Source organism: Lissotriton helveticus, chromosome 7, assembly GCF_964261635.1.
Source record: "Lissotriton helveticus chromosome 7, aLisHel1.1, whole genome shotgun sequence".
Lineage (NCBI taxonomy): Eukaryota > Metazoa > Chordata > Amphibia > Caudata > Salamandridae > Lissotriton > Lissotriton helveticus.
In genome coordinates, this window is record NC_136068.1 from 1,334,731,366 (window position 1) to 1,334,746,041 (window position 14,676).

Genomic DNA, 14,676 nt, shown 5'->3' on the forward strand with positions numbered 1-14,676 from the left:
AATTTTTATTGCTGGTTGGACTGTTGAAGTCCGCATGACATATTGGACCAATTGTCTATGTATTTTAATGAGTTGTTTTAGTTGAGCTAAAGGTTCTCCGTTTGACATTTTTTCAATTTCAGGATGTGGTGTGTAGCTGGCTAGAACCGGCCACGTGGCTCCTGGTCTACCTAGTGGACCTAGCCTGGTGATGTGATTTTGATGTTTTAGGGCGCCATTAAACCAGAGCAGGTGCTCTTGGTAAGTTAGTGGGATTTCAACGTCCTCGAAAGGAGCGTATTCATCCGGAGGTTCCTCTATTTTGTAATAGTGGAATTCGTGTGTCACAGCGTGTGCTGCTGGAAATTGTATCCATGAATAGAATACCTCTGTCTGCCGATATTCATGGGCCTCTACCACGAATATGACTGTACCACCTTGTGATGATACTCCATTTTCTATAAGTTTTTTAGTTATAGTTCTTCTTACATTTACCGGAATGATAATAGCATTCGGGTCTTCATCTTGGAGACTTGTGTCATCCGCTATAAGTTGAGCTGCTAAAGCATCTCTTTCTTCGTCACCTTCAGGCATTTTACTGACAGAAAGTTATTTTTTGCTTTGCAGAGCAAGTTTCAAGGAAACAAAGATTAGGTGCACAATATTTTGGAACACTGTATCCTTCAACGTTGACTAAACCAAAAACTAATACATAGGAATCTCTTCCTACTAAGTTCCGGCAGATATTAACCTTTTACCCACTCCAGACGTCTATTGGAGTTTTTACGGGAAAAGGGGTCTGTGTGAAAAAGCACGACTGAGTTACTCTAATGTCTTGCGTTAGATTATCGCCTTACCAAACGTTGGGCGCCATTTAGTGTAGTTCCTATTTTCCCAATAGGCTCTGCACATTGGGAAAATAGGAACTACACTAAACACTACACTACACTAACATATAAACAGCAGTGTAGACGTAGGACTGAGGTCATCTAGGTCTCTACTGACTATATTAGACTTAATTAGTTTTGCCAGCTAGCTCAGAGGTCACTAGAAACTTTCTCGAATGTTCAGGAAAGAGTTAACTCTCCTGATTTAGACAAGAAGGGATTAGCTTCTGACAACCGCATAAACATGACAACTTTGCTCCCTCAGAATAAAGAGTGTATCTCTAGAGTCATGTGAAAACAATAGACAACTATTTCACTCAGTCAATCGTGCATACTTAGTTTCACCAGAGTGCAGAGCAATAGAGAGACGGGAGTTTTCAATAAAAGGTGTTATTTATTGAGCAGTCTTCTTTCTCATGCAAGAGAAATGAATTGCCACAATTGTTATACTTATCATGAAGTAAAGTGCAGTACAGTAAAAGGAGTATTATAAAATAATACTGCAAAAGCATTGATATGGTTTCTTAGCCATATGATACTTTAAAATGGATAAAATATATATAGATACATAAAAACATTGACTAACGTACTCAACTGGTGCTTCTAAGATACGCCTACCAGGTGTACCTGACCTAAGCCTAATACGTGGGAAGGAGTAAGTAAGTTGCAGTTTAAGTTAAGTTGGTTTTTGCCAAGAATCTGAATCAAGAAATCTCTTAAGGGTTTAGTCAGCTCCGTACCTTGGTTCTAGAATGTAGGAGGTCTTGTATCTCTCTCTCAGGACTCGATCTGGAAACACTTGAGCTGGAATTTCTCGGCTGGAGAAAAAGACAGCGTCTTTCTCAGTGCGTCAAAAAGGGAGGGGCGGCTTCCTTCGGCTCTCGCATCAGTTGGGCTTCGGGTAAGTAGATAGCCGCTCTGCTCCAAACCCCGTGTGTTTGCTTAAGGCAACATTGGTATATTTATACCTGAAAGGTGCCGGGTTTGACGTAAGGTTGGACATAAGACGTCACTAAGAACTAACAGTTCTTTCCGGACTCCAGGAGTTCTTGTGCAAATCAAAACAAAAGCAGGGGGAATTCCCGGGCTGCTGGAGGCTTGGTTTGTTTAAAGAACGCGTTGTTCTTTCTAGGAGTCTAGGGGAGTAGCCTTGCCGTATTTGGACTGCATGGGCTATTACTAAATATGGATATGATTCTCATGCCTTTATAAGGATACTATTTATTATAACCACATAAGGGCATAAATCGGGAATATCGAATTAGGGTCCTAGATAGAAACACAACAACACCCAGCAGGTTACCTGTATTGTTATTCATGCTCTACCTTAAGGATCCACACAGAGCTGACCAGATAATTACAAGCACATAGCTTGGGGGTGGGGAAGGTGGCCTGGGGCATTGCACAGGTCTCAACCGGTCACAAACAGGCCATGCCACAGGCACTGCAGAGGTAAAACTCATAATGCCACTGCTGTAATAATTGCCATGCTATTTGTGGATGCAGTACTCTTGGCATTTGTTCTAACTCTCAAAAGGCTACTAACAAGGATATTGCCCGATAATCAATGCAGCCTGAGCTGGGGTGAACAGGTAGCCTGCGTGCTGGAGCTCAGGCTGGTGCTTCAAGCTGTTTGCGTACTGAGTTCTGGAGGGGCCCCTTTTTATCTGGGGATAAGAGCCACTGTCTGACTCTTCTCCCGGAGCATTCTCCTCTTGCTTTGGAGTATTCCTCCCCCATTGTCATCCCCACAGCTGCCCATATGCGCATTTTTCGTTCAAATTCTTAATGCCAACATACCCATTAAGATTGGGGAGAGGCTGTAGCCTAACGGCTAGGGAAGTCGACCTCAAAGCTGCGTAACCTGGTTTGAGTCTTGACAACGACGCTCAACATCCTGTGATTCTGGGCAAATCACGTAATCTCCCCTTGCCTAACAAAAATGAATGTGTCCTTGTGTAATGTAACTCATGTAAAGTGCACTGATGCACTTTACATGACCGATGTCTCTGGTCTAGTTCGCGCTATATAAAACTCAACGAAAAAAACTGTTTTGAGATTTTTATGGTAAATTGGAACCAGTCCTCCTTCTGACTAAAATGGGCAGTCTTAACTTCAAACTACGCAGTGCGTGCAATACCTCTTCTGTTTTTCAAATACTGGCTTCCTCCTGTTCAGGGCTGAATCCCACTATGTCAGGTAAGGTGCATTCTATATATTGACAAGAAATTAAGGTGATTATATTTAGGTTGTTATCTGGATGTTTTTTAACTTTGATTCTTTTGAATTTTAACTTCGTAATGTAGTGGAATTTGGTCCTATTACTCACCTATATTTCCAAATCAAAATCTAATTATACATGTTTAATTTATTCTATGTAACTTTATGTGGATGCCCTAAAGATCGCACTGTGATTTGGGCTTACTCAGCCTATGTTGGATACTCCTATTTTAGCAGATGCCGACTGTCAATCATTGGTGCATCTTCAGCATCACTGAGTCTTTGCTTCCATACTTAGGGCCTGATTACGATTGCGGTTTTCCACATCCTCCGGGCCGGCGGAAGCCACCGCCGGCCCGGAGGATGCGGGAAAACCGCTGCGGACTGAAAAAGACCCCCGCCAGATTAGGATGGCTGGGGGATCGTTTTTCAGTCCGCAGCTTTTCCGCCGCGGACGCCTTCCGTCCGCGGCGGAAAAGCTTCAACATGGCTGGCGGTGTCTATCAGACACCGCCAGCCACAGTAGGATTCCTGCAGAAAGATGCCTTTACACGGCGGCATTTCCGCCGTGTAAAGGCATACGGATTTGTGTTTGGGGGCCACGAGGTGCCTGCCGCTTTGTGCATGCAAATGCACAACATACATTTTTATCATTGCGGCGGGTGCTGCTTCAAGCAGCACCCGCCGCAATGATAAAGATACAGGATGTGACCGCCAGGGTGGCGGTCACATCCTAATTAGCACGGAGGGACCGCCTCTGCCCCTGCGGACGGTCCCTCCTCCTCTATGGTGGCGGACGGACTCAGGTCCGTCCGCCATCATAATCGGCCTCTTTGTACTGAGTTGGCATTGCTGCTTCTAGTGAGAGATATTTTGACCTCCGTAACTGGGTGATTTTCTGCACAGTCAGTTCGGCACCTACACTAATTTCTAAACTAGATAGTACACTTAATCTTGTCGCCCCAGCCTCTCTGTGCCCTACAGAGCGTAGTGAACAAACAACGAAGAAAATATATTACCTTCCAGATATAATAAATATATATTTATATATTTTCGGTGTACGTATGTTTTTACATTTATGTCTTTACTCCCAATTCAGCATCTATACCTATATCCTCTATTTCCACTAGATTTCCCAGTGTTTTGCCAGGTAGACCGCATTTGTGCATGTTCACTGCATTCAATGCATGTGGAACTTTCAGAGAAATAAATAGTAAAATCAGCCGGCTCGCGGCATGGAGTACATACTGTTAATCCACGCTGCCCGAAAGGTGCTTAAACCCCAAACTCGAATAAGACAGCCTGCTCCCCCCTCTAATCCATGAGAGAAGTCCCTTTACACAAGCGAAGCAGCCCATGCAATTACTCCTGCCCGACCACTTTTCCATTGAATACATAAATAATTTACATTTTTTGTGTCTGACAGCAGCACAGATAGGAGGAGGGCAGACATGAGGAATACATATATATATTTATAGTAATTGCTGTTTGTCATATAAAGTCACATTCCGTTGTGGAACTTTTATTTGGCTATGAACTAAAACAAGATGTGGTAAAATCATGAACACTGTGAAAATGTTGTCTTTCACATTATTTTCTTAACAGTAAGCAAGGACGGTCGCGAAGAATGACACCATGTGGGTTGTGTTTTTGCAGCTTTGTCATTGACCATTCATTGCAGTCTACAGTGGTTTTTTTCTTTCTCTGCATTTTTGCCAACCTTTTTCTAATTGTACCTGCATGCAAAACATTGCCCCCAGTTCCACGTATGTGTTGCAGAACTGATCTGAGAGAATCGCATTATTCAGGTGCACCAGTATAGCCAGCGAAAGCAATGTCAGTGGCCAGAGTTAGCAAATTGTGTACTGGCTGTTCTGGCATTACCCATCTCAAGTGCCAATGTTTTAGAGGGCCTTTACACAGATATCTGTTTACATTGGAAGGAAAGAGCAAGCACAAATGACCAAAGACTCACAGAAGAAGTATTGTACGGTCTACTACAATAAGTTTGATTTGTAAATATGTATTTTGACCTCATATACAATGTACGTACACTGTCTATATACCATGCACTATCAGTACAGAAAGCTAACAATAATAAAAGTAAAACATTCCATAAACACAGGAAAAACACAGTTTTTGTTGTAATAAATGGAGCAAAAATGTGTATCCACTGATAACCACTGTTTTTTTAAGGCATTTAAAACACTGGAAAACCCCACCAGAATTGAACAAAAATAGAAACTGAAAACAGGAAAGCCTAGATATAAAACATATTATAAGAATGCTGTTCCATCGCAGAGAGGAAGTCCCTCAGAGGGGCTCATAATATGGGACGAAAAAACCCTGGCAATGCGAATTAGTATCTACATCATCGATTCACATGATCTACATCTAGACGCGAACATCAATAACAAAGCAAATATGTACCTATTTAATATCTATAATAGACCAGCCAGGCAAAACCAAAACTCTGAGATGATTGACTTACTAGGAAGTTCCGTGGACTGTGTACATCCACATGATACTGCAATTGTATGTGGTGATTTCAACTGTGCATACGAAGCGCTAATTGGCTTAGAAAGTTTAATTGAGGAAGAGGACATGGCCAGGGGGTTGCCCCGGCTAGAGGCTGGACTGCCAAAATCATGTACCAATGCTGCAATGCAGATATTGCAGCTTACCATAGAACATCATCTAAGGGCATGCAAAAGAAGGTTGACCAACAGTATGAATGATAATCGTTCCTTATATACATTTAAACGCTGTAGCTCTTAACCTAGAATAGACTATATAATGCATAGCGTGCAAAGTTGTAGTAGGATTTTGAGCTTCACTGTCAGACGTAAGAGATGACAGTGACCATCACCTTCTTTGCCTAGAAGTAACAGGCTACAGAACAAGGGACAAGTTACATCTGCCTACCTAAAACACAGCCCCTAATAGGAAGCAACTACGGAGTCATTAAATGGCCTTGGATTACGGACAGCATAGAGACAATGACTAATATTTACAAGACATTTGCAGAGGTAGTAGATCCCTATGTAGAAACAAGTGGAACCTCAGTAATTGAAATGCATAAACTTTTGGTCACAAAGTTAGAGCCCTTTCTCACTGGAGATGCTAGAAAGAAACCTAAGCATAAATGCAAGACAAATTAAAAAATCAATCCTTGGTACATCCTTGACTGCAGGAAAGTTAAAAAAGGCCTACTTGAAAGTCTAAAACAGAGAACTGCAGATTCAATAATGAGCGCCAGGGACAGCCATAGGAAAAACACTGGTCACTGCAAAAAAGAACTGGGAGGAAAATAGTTGGATGGATCTCCTTCAGGCTCCAACATCCAGCAACATGACAGTATTTTAGGAAAATATTCACGCTTGGGGGCAGGGATCAAGTAGCACATACAGAACAATTTTCTGGACAACGCTGCCTGGACCGAGCACTTTACTAACTTATATTCAGGTTTCCAGTCTTCCACCATTGAATACCATGGACCTGCAAATGGTGACATCACATGCGATAGATACTATCAAGCAAGGAAAAGCTCCAGGATTGGACAGACTTCCTGGAGATCTGTTCAAACATGATAAATAAGTATAGGTCCCATATGTCAACCTGATTAGTAATGCCATAGCTTCAGGGTCTCCAATACCAACTACATGGAGAGGGGCCGAAATGGTCCCTACCCACAAAAAAGGTAGTAAATAGATAACCGAACACTATAGGCCAATTAGCCTAATTGATGTATTGCAAAAAATGTATGCAAGACAACTTTTCAATAGGCTTAACGAATCGATAGACTCTAACAACATAATGTCTCCATACCAGGCAGGATTCAAAGCTCGCATAAGTATGGTAGATCAAGTTTTCAGACTTTTATGCATTATTTGGAAATATACCACGGTAATGGGAGGCCATATCTACATAGCATTTGTAGATCTAAGGGAGGCCTTTGACCTAGTACGCAGATGCCTATTGTGGAACTCATTGGCAAAGCAGAAAGTGCCTGCAAATCTGCCAGCCCAGATTGCAAGGCTACATTGCGACAATTACGCAAGAGTCTGCTGGGGCATGAATGGTGAGCTTACTGAACCGATCCCAATAGATAGAGGAGTGAGACAGGAATGTGTGCTTGTGCCCTCTCTGTTATCGCTCTATATTAATGATGTGGTTGATTACTTAAAAAAACCAAAAAATGACTCTCCAAAGCTGAGTGGGAATTTAGTTCCAGCATTAGAATCTGCAGACGTCACTATTCTGAACTCGCAGACACCAAAGGGCTTGTAAAATTTAGTGGACGACTTTAATATGTATTGCAATGAAAAAGGCTTAGAAAAACCACAGGGAAAACCATGTATATAGCTATAAACCTTCACAAGGACTTCTGAAATAATTTCGGGGTGAAGAATCAAAAGCTAGAGCATGTCTCAAACTTTACCTATTTAGGCTTATTACTTGACTCAGAGCTAACATGGAAACCACTGACAAACTACTCAGCAATAGTGCTTACATAAGGGTCAGGTGTTATCCTTAAAAAGTATAGTCTATCCTCAAGCAAACCTTTGACACCAGCCCTAGAGGTCTACAAATGAAAAGTGCAGGCAGCAGCTCTATACGGATCAGAACTCTGGCGCACTGGCTACATTAAGCAAATAACAAATGGTGAAAACACTAGTTGTGAGGAAACTAATGAGGTTACCTTTGGCAACACCACTTATCGCAATGTTTTATGACTTAAACATAAAATGTATAGGGCAAATTGCAACACTGCGACCATTGCTTTAATGGATTCGGCTGTGGACAATGCCAGAATTAGCGGTGTATAGCGAAGGTGTTAAACAACTTCTAGCCATTGATAGTTGCTTAACTTTCCCTTGGCTTACATTTGTCAATAAATGGTTCATAGAACTAGGCCTTTGTTCATATTGGACCGAGTCAATAAGTTACTACCAAGTGGAAAAATATACTGAAACAAACATACTGGACACATATTATGAAAGTTCTCCAACGCAACCTTAGTCTGGGTAGATTAACAACACAATTTCTGAATGTTAAACCCAACCAATGCGTTGAAGACTTTTTTGACAATATACAGCCTCATTTGGCGAGAATCCTTTACTTGAAACTAAGATACAACACTCTCCAGATTAAAAGCTACACTGCAAACAGGGGAACACAGGGGGAGCGAACCAGCACTTTAGGTTTTTTTGAAAATACTGCGCACATCCTCTTCTTTTGCCCAACATAAGCCAGAGCAAGGAGGCAATGGATCCACCAGTTGTGCAATAAATTGGGATTCAGGAAGCATCAAAATGCCCTAAGGGTGCTGAAATATAACACAGTACCGCATGTAATATTTGCTACATCTAAATACTTGCTTGCAGTAGGGATTATACGAAACATGATGGGGTTAAAGCTGTGATGTTGTAATGACTAATGTGTTCCTCCTTCTTAAGTTTGCACATTGAAATATTAAAATATATATATATATTAATTCATACATAATACATAGTTTTAACTGATTTTATATATATACATAAAAGGGGATATATTGAACAATTCAGTGAACAACAAACACCATCCTTATCTTGAATTTTGCATTGAGATTGATGATAATTTTACTGAGAATACTGTATATATTGCATGATGACTATCTTGATTTTATTGTGAAACTTTTTATGGCCTTTGGGTGAAATAAAATATTTATCAACCTAAAAAATGTATATAATTTAGTGTGATTATTTAAGTTATCATTATTAGCCTAAATAATTAACAACAGAACATTCCAAAGTCAAACCACACCACCAAAACATAATATTTAATTTCCAATCATGATAACAACATACAGATGTTAACTGTTTGCTTTGGGATCATCTAACAAATGCACCTGTGGCAGTCAGTGAGGTGCAGGGGAAAATTGAATAGTTCTTATAAAATGAATGCTAGTGTGCTTCTATGGCAGGCAAAGGGGTCTAGGCAAAGGGGTTTGTGTGCACCTATGGCAGGCAGGGGTCCCAGGGGAAAATGGAATATTAATATTTAAAAACTAATGCTATTGTGCTGCTGCACACCTATGGCATGCAGCTGGTTGATGGATGGTGGGAACATGTCAATAAATAAATAATCTAAATTAAAATATAAACATTTAAATTAAATAAAATTAGGAAAAAGAAAGAAGGAAAAAATCATAAGTAATTGCTGGTGTACTAAGAGATACTAGGGGACGATGAGAAACCCATTGAGAGGGAAGAAGGGGCAGGTGAAAAATCAAAATAATGTATATAATACATTCTACAATGATTCTCAAGCATAATATTATTAAACTGATAACAGAGAAAGTAAAAAAAAAATAACAAATACAAAAAGGCATGGCCCTCTCCTATCAATCTCCCGTTGAAAACTGGAAAAAAGGGTGGCTGGACAAAATCGCCACATGGTCAATCAACAACAGCAGGCATGGAGGCTTGGCCGCAACCAATAACACATGCAGGCCTATGGCAAAAGAACACTGGCTGGCTATAAAAAATTACCACCGGCCACATGGTCAACCAACAACAAGCAAGGAAGCATGACCACAACAGAGTACACATGCAGGCCTATGGCAAAAGCATGCTGGCTGGCTACAGAAAATGGCTACTGACCACATGGTCAACTAACAACAGCAAGCAAAGAGGTGTGGACATAACAAAGGACACATGCAGGCCTATGCCACAAGCACAATGGCTGCCTACCCAAAATGGTCGCCGGCCACATGGTCAACCAACAACAGCAAGCAAGAAGGCATGGCTGGGTCTGGTGGCTTAGTGGACTAATGCATCCATCATAAGGGCCTGTGTTCAACCTCACAAGTTAAAATCCTGACTTTCATCCTTCTGCGGTCGATAAAATGAGCACCATTGAGTTGGGAAACAATACATATCTGTAATTCAGTGCCTAGATACCTTTTTGGGTGATTGTGTGCTTTCCACATATATGTTATGTTATGTTATGGCTATAGCAAAGAACGCATGCAGGAATACGGCAAAAGCACAATGGCTGGCTTCATAAAATGGTCACTGACCACATGGTCAAACAGCAAACAAGGAGGCATGGCCACAACAAAGAGTAAATGCAGGCCTATGACAAAAGCAAATTGGCTGGCTGCACAAAATGGTTACAGGCCCCATAATCAAAGAACAACAAGCCGGAAGCCGTGGAAAACAAAGAACACATGTAGGCCTCTAGACACGGACTACACAAATGGCCCTTGGCCACAGGCATGTAGAACATCAACGAATGGTGGCTTATGGCAAACACACACACTGTCCAGGCAAAGGAGGCATTGGTAACACTTGAGAAAACACTACCATTAGTTCAGTAATGTAAAAAACTAAAATTAACTGAGCTATAATAATCTTACAAGTCACTACACATCCTGCCAAGACATGAAATATTTTCTCACATACGCACTTTTTGCACACAAACAATTTTAAATACAAAAAAAAAACATTGTCACTTTAATCCAATGGCATAATAACCCTAAATGATGTTTTAAAACAACATATACTACAGAAACCGTTGTTTCATGCACCCATGACTAGTACTGGCCTGGGCCTACTGACAGGATGGCCCATTGGTAGACTAGTCCACAGAGTAAAATAAATTAATATTGTGCATTTAACAAACATAGAGAAAATGTATTGAACTGTGCAACATTGTTCCTTTATAAATTATGGAAAATTAAATGCAAAAATAGGACTAGGCCCCTACTAAAACTGCAGGCCACACACCACAATAAATTTTTTAAATACAAAATAAATACTAGTGCATGCCCTCCATCAAAACAAACATTAATCTTATAAAAGAGTTTTTGAACTTACTTGTGAAATCTCAAAAACAAGGTCCTTAAATCTAATGGTATATCTGCATCAGACAAAGAGAGCAATCCTTCCAGCTCCAAATCCAAATGAAAAGTGACTTGGAGATGGACAAAGCACTGGTAGGAACCTGCTGGTCAGGACCAGGAAGTTGGAGTCTCTGGGGCACTACCTTCTTGCTGGGAAAAAAGTAACATAAATAAAAGGCTTTGTGCACTAAAAAAACAACCTAAATGGTCCGTTGTAGTAGAATAGTTACTCAAAAGCACCTTTTTGAGTAGATTTAGCTGCTTCTCAAATAGAGAATCTGCTGGAAGTGCAGCTGTGGTTGCTCACCAACGTCATGAAAAAAGTGTTGGAAGCTGCTCTAATGGCCGCCATTTCTTTTAGGGACTTGATAGTGGATGCCAAAACAACAAGTCTCACATGTGCCAAAAGAAAAAACTCCGCCGCACAGTGGAAGGCGGAATTTATTGGGAACACTTTGTTGCACACTTAGCGCAGAGTTCCCAAATTCTGCAGGCTCTGCAAGCGGAGTGAATCTCTCTAGCCAGATCTAACCCTGGCTGTTAAATTGATGTAGGTAAACAGCTGTGTGTCTGGGTATTTAACTCCAAAACTTCTAATAGCCAGATGTGACATCGAGGGTATCGAGAGGGACCTAAAGCATTAAGGTTGGGACCATGGCTCATTCGAATAGGAATCCACAGCCAGTCACAACCACAAAATACGATATGCCACAATTATCAGATTTTAATTTTCAGAGCTGATCAGGGGTAAGGAATTTAGCTAGTTTCTGTGACGTCCAATACCTGTCTCTTTAAATATAGGAACAATCAATCAATCAATCAGGGGGTTTATACAGCGCGCTATTCACCCTTCAGGGTCTCAAGGCGCTAGGGGGGTGGGAGACGGCTAAGGATCAGTCGAGGAGTCAGGTCTTGAGGTCTTTCCTGAACTTGTGCAGGGTCAGGGAGCATCTGATGTTCACCGGGAGCTTATTCCCGGTCTTGGCTGCGATGTATGAGAAAGCATTTCCTTGAGTTTTATTTCTTCAAATGCGGGGGACCTCTGCCAGGGCGAGGTCGGAGGAGCGGAGGTTTCTCTTGGGTGTGTGGAAGGAGACTCTCTCGTTGAGGTATTTGGGTCTGATGTTGTTGAGTGCTTTGAAGGCGTGGGTGAGCAGTTTGAAAGTGGCTCTCTTCTCGATGGGGAGCCAGTGGAGGCCGCCTAGGTGTTGGGTCATGTGCTCGCGTCATGGAGTTCTGAGGACGAGTCTGGCTTCAGCGTACTGAAAGGTTTGGAGTCCCTGTAGGAGAGGTTTGTTGATTCCGGTGTAGAGTGCGTTGCCGTAGTCAAGTCTGCTGATTATGAGTGTGTGGGTGACGGTCCTTCTGCAGTCGGAGGGGACCCATTTGAAGGTCTTATGAAGGATGCAAAGACAGTTGAAATTGGTGGAGGCAACGGCATTGATCTGGCAGGTCATGGAGAGGGAGGAGTCAAGGATCATGTGAGGTACCGGGTGTGGTCGGTAGGGGTGGGTGGGCTCCCGACGGCCACCAGGTGTTTTCCCAGGCGGTGCAGCATGGTCTGAGGATGAGGACTGTGGTCTTCTCTGAGTTGAGCTTCAGACAGCTGTCCTTCATCCAGGCTGCCACATTCTTCATTCCTTCCTGCAAACAGAGTCTGGTGTTTTCGGGCTTCTTCATGAGGGAAAGGGTGAGCAGAGTGTCGTCAGTGTAGGATTTGATGCTGAGTCCATGTTGTGTGACGATGGCAGCGAGGGGGCCCATGTAGATGTTGAAGAGCGTAGGGCTGAGAGATGATCCCTGGGGGACTCCGCAGTTGATATTGGTGTGTTCGGAGAGGAAGGGAGGGAGTCTAATCCTCTGCATTTGACCGGAGAGAAAGGATTGGATCCAGTTGAGGGTGGCTTCTTGTATCCCTGCATTGTGAAGTCTGGCTGTGAGTGTGCGATGTGAAACGGTGTTGAAAGTCGCGGAGATGTCTATCAGGATGAGGGACGTTGTGTGTCCCTGGTCCAGTAGCATGCAGATGTCATCAGTGGCGGCTAGAATGGCGGTTTCGGCGCTGTGGTTGTTGTAGAATCCAGATTGGGAGGTGTCTAGGATTAAGTTATCTTCGACGAAGGCGGTCAGCTGGGTGTTTACGAGTCTCTCTGTGACTTTAGCTGCAAAGGGGAGGAGAGAGATGGGCCAGTAGTTTTTCAGGTCCATGGGGTCTGCCTTAGGTTTCTTAAGGAGGGGTTTTACCTCTGCCCGTTTCCAATCATCTGGGCAGGTGCTAGATGTGAGGGAGGCGTGGATGGCTCAACCAAGTTCGGGTGAAATGGCGGCTCTGTGGAATATATGCGGTGGGTAGGGGTCCCTTGAGTTTTCTTCATGGTCGTTGTGATGAGTTAGTTGGAAGTGGGATCCCAAGATGTGATGGTCAGTTTGCCGGCGGTGAAGGGTAGAGGGGTGGCGTCTGGGACTGGTTCTCTGAAGTTGTCATATAGGTCTTTGATCTTACGATGGAACTAGGAACTGAGCTAGATGCAGAGTTCCTGGGAAGGTGTGATGTCCTTGGCTTCGCAGTCTTGCAAACTGCTGTATGATGTTGAATATTTCTCTGGCGTTGGTCACGTTGGTCTGGACTTCATGAAGGTCCTTTCGGTGTCCTTACGCACTGGTGGTATTCTTTCCTAGCGTTCTTGTGGTTGGTCCGCGCTTCTGTGGTTTTCTAGTTTTGCAAGGTTTTTTCTAGGCATCTGCAGGAGTGTCTTGCTTCTTTGAGTTCTGTGGTGAACAAGGCCGCCTTCCGAGAGCATTGTCAGGGAGGCGAGGTGGTGCGAGCCTGTCCGCGCAGCAGGAGATCCATCGGTGAAGTACCCTGGCTGCGGTGTTGGTGTCAGTCGTGGCGATGGGGGTGCTTTGGCAGAGGGTGGTGTTGAGGAGTTCCTCTGTGACCTTGCTCCAATTCTGTCATGGCGGGCATGGGGCGGGCTTGTGTGCGGTGGTGGTTTAGTCTGGATTCCCTAAGAATCATATTGTGAGAATGCAAAAAAGTCATCCAATCTTCAGGTATGTAGCCTCTCCCCACAAACGCTTCCCAGGTACGCCAGGCCGAATTAAGGGTAGGGACAGAATCCCAAATTTTGATGAATATCCGTTAAAAAGCCTAGATAATGGAATTTGCTTGAAGCTTTCAGATATTGCAGCACAGGGAGAACATTAATTTAAATGATGAGACTTCCAATGCAGCACAGAGACAATGGGCTAGCTGGTGATACATCTACTAATAAGTATCACAGAGAGAGAAATCAGTCTTTGGTGTATAAACTGATGTAATGTGTTCTTCACTATATAACTGATTTATTTGCTTCAAACTGCTTTCTTACCAGGACGCCCAAAGTATCAGTTTGCCCTTGTTCCATATCACAGCATTTTGCCATATTAGCACCCTCTGTGAAGGATTTGGGGGGCACCTATTAGCTTATAAACCATTCACCCCCTTGTAGTCACAGGGAGAATCAGGTTTCTCATTGCCACCTGATTAGCAATAGCTAAATAAATGGCAAATTTGGGACAACCCAGCAGGTGGTGCTCTAATAAGATCCACGTCGGAGCCGCTCACCGATCCGACATGTAAGAAGGCCAGACTGTATGAAATCATATGAGGTAAGTGAAGGCACCTGCCATGGCACCTGGCATAACCTAGTGGCTTTTAGC